Below are 2,912 nucleotides of genomic sequence, written 5' to 3'. Positions count from 1 at the left end.
TCTTATGTAATAAATCCTTTTCATTTATTAAAACGGACCCTCGGCTGTCATAACCTCTTCGGTACTGGCTCAATTTGATTTTTGGCAACGACCGAACAGGCAATAAACCGAATGCCCTTCCCCATCAGCAAAATATGTGATTTATGACTTCTCTGGAAATATATGCCACATGCAAATATCTGTCGGTGTGATTATGTGAGGATAAATTAAGGAAACTGCTCTGTACGAAACTGAATAAGCATGAAATCATGTTTGCACTTCAGTTAACATTTACTTATAAAAAGTGGGAAATTTTCTAAACCCATGTGAGCTTCTTCACAGCCACCTTTTGCCTCTTTGAACTGCAAAACATCAGTCGACACATACAGCTAATGCTGTTTGCACTGGGCTGTAAGAGTCTTTCTTAAGCTTCCCTTTCTTTCAAACCTCTTTCTCTTGAAAACTGTGAATGCTTTCAACATTTATACCTAAAATCTGGAATAACATGTATCAGGAGTTGGCCTTGTCTGAGTCAAACAGCAGGTTGGTTGATCAGCCCTTACTTGCACTTTTCTGCAGAAAACAGCGACTTCCTTGGAACGCCGTTCTCTGTGTTTACAGGTGGCGTCATGTGGATCCAGTTTCCTTGTCTGAGCTTTACAGAGTTGCATCTAATCTCATCAAGGTTAATTCAAGTCAGATTAAAAAGAGAATGAAGATTTCGCCCTGTTTTATTTACCCCTTAACTTTTAGACAGCTTTATTTGAAGTTTTTGGTTTTTATGTCATTGCATTCATAATTTTTTCATTGCTCTGCCAGGAATAATGAAAGATGATCTGCATTTTGCACAAAATGGCAAAATTCATACTTTAGTTTTCTCAGTTTTTCTTCTATCTGCTGAAATTTAAAGGGCATGTATTTGTGGCTACGCTACAACACAAAGGATGCAAACTGCACGTTGCTACAAAACTAAAGAACTGGATGGACCAGGTTTTTGTGTCAGCGTGACAGGTCTTCCCAACCACATACTTTCCACACATTATAACATGCGGTCATGCGGCAGCATGTTCACCCCGTATTTGCTCAAAACTGGGAGTGTTTCAAACGTCACTGTGAGCAAATACAGTTCAGCAAATGCAACACTATGAATGAAGGAAGAACGCTAAAATCAACATTTCCGCTCCTTGATTTGACTTCGATCTTGTCACCTGACATGTTCTGACTCATGAACATGTCAGGTGACAGGTAAAATGTGTGTCAAAGGTCAAGATGGGTCATATTAAATATGTTGAGCGCAACTTAATGGTTTATTAAACCCTGTTGGAAAGCTGCTGGTACAAAGTTACATCACTCCATTCTCCTGCTTCACTAAATTTCAAATGGAAATATTGAATTTAAAAACTTAAAAACATTCTATGATCATATAAATCAGATTAGCTCTGATGAGCCAAGCAGGACATCTTATTCTTTAAAGAACATTTGATTACACAAAAATATCACATGAAAGCATTTACCCCGTCTAATACCAAAATTAAACTGTTATTTCGAGTTGGTTAAAGTAAATCCAATAAATATGTTGACAGTGGTACTTTTTTCTGGAGGTACATTCTACTTTGAAACTGAACATTGTTGATATTTACAGAGAGTACGGAAATAAGGTCGGACGTCTCTGTTACGGTCAAAGTGTTCCTTACGTCTGACTCAGCTAAGAATGTCTAACGTTGTATAACACAGACACGCACTGTCAAATAGCACAGAGGAAGGAAGTCTTATTTAATCACAGGGGTGATTTGTACATGGCGAGGGACTGTCCACGTTATACATGTCCATGTGCGTTATGCAAGGGCAATTACTCACCATTCAGTCATTTGTAACCACGCCTGGCAGTTACTGAGGATGAAAGTTTGCTGTTACAGGGAAACACTGTACTCCGCTGACTCTCCACTGCCATCAGGCGTCACAGCAGAGTCCTACGGCCTCGTGCAGACACACAGTGTAAGACTGTGGCGCCATCATGTGGGGAGGGCAGAAAAGTAGCTTCGCCGGCCACTTTATTAGGTACACCTGCACAACCGCTCATCGACACTCATATTTAACTCCGTTAACAGCTGGCTGTAACCAAGGTCTGTGCCATTTCTGAAGGGAAAATGGGGGGTTCAAGCCGGTAGTACCCAATAAAGTGGTCTGAAAGTGAAAAAATGTCATTTCTGCACTATAATCCTTTCGACTGACTCTTCTGGTTGCTATTTATTCTTTCTATTCTATTCTTGTCTCGTTGTGAACACATTTTTAACTAAAGTAAAAAGATCTTTCTACGGGACAGAATTGAAACCGGAAGAGATTCTTCTATTCTTATTATTGTGCATACTGGTCAAGTGGGACCACTGCCACAGGGATAAGTAATAATAATAATTAATATTATTTGTATTTTTTCACGCTATATATCTATCTATAGATATAGCTAGATGTATTGAAGGCATAGATACGACTCTTTAAACAGCGTGAAAAAATACAAATAATAATAATTATTATTATTTGTATAAAGAGAGAGAGAGAGAGAGAGTCCACTGTAGTTACAAGTAGATTTTCAGATTAATTCCCTCATTTATTATATCAGGCTGTCCTTTGTAATCATAATAATTTCTTTTTTGAGTAAATGTTTCAGTCTACTGCAGTGTAAAATTATAACGGTCAGTGGTAATTCCCTTGCTGTGGTTATGGGTTTAATCTTTGCTAATATTTTAAAGTTTCAGCTTGAAAATACAGACCTGCAGTACTACTCTGTAACAACAGGTGGCGACATGGACCGGGTTTCTATCTAGTCTTCTAGAAAGCTCTTTCCTCACCCGCCGCCTAAAAGCCATAACTCTTTATAAACTTATTTATAAAACACAACTGAGCCTTTTATTTTCAAATTATTTGCAAGTTACTGA

The sequence above is a fragment of the Astatotilapia calliptera genome, chromosome 15, assembly GCF_900246225.1.
Source record: "Astatotilapia calliptera chromosome 15, fAstCal1.2, whole genome shotgun sequence".
Taxonomy (NCBI): domain Eukaryota; kingdom Metazoa; phylum Chordata; class Actinopteri; order Cichliformes; family Cichlidae; genus Astatotilapia; species Astatotilapia calliptera.
Note: the sequence above shows the minus strand (reverse complement) of the source record.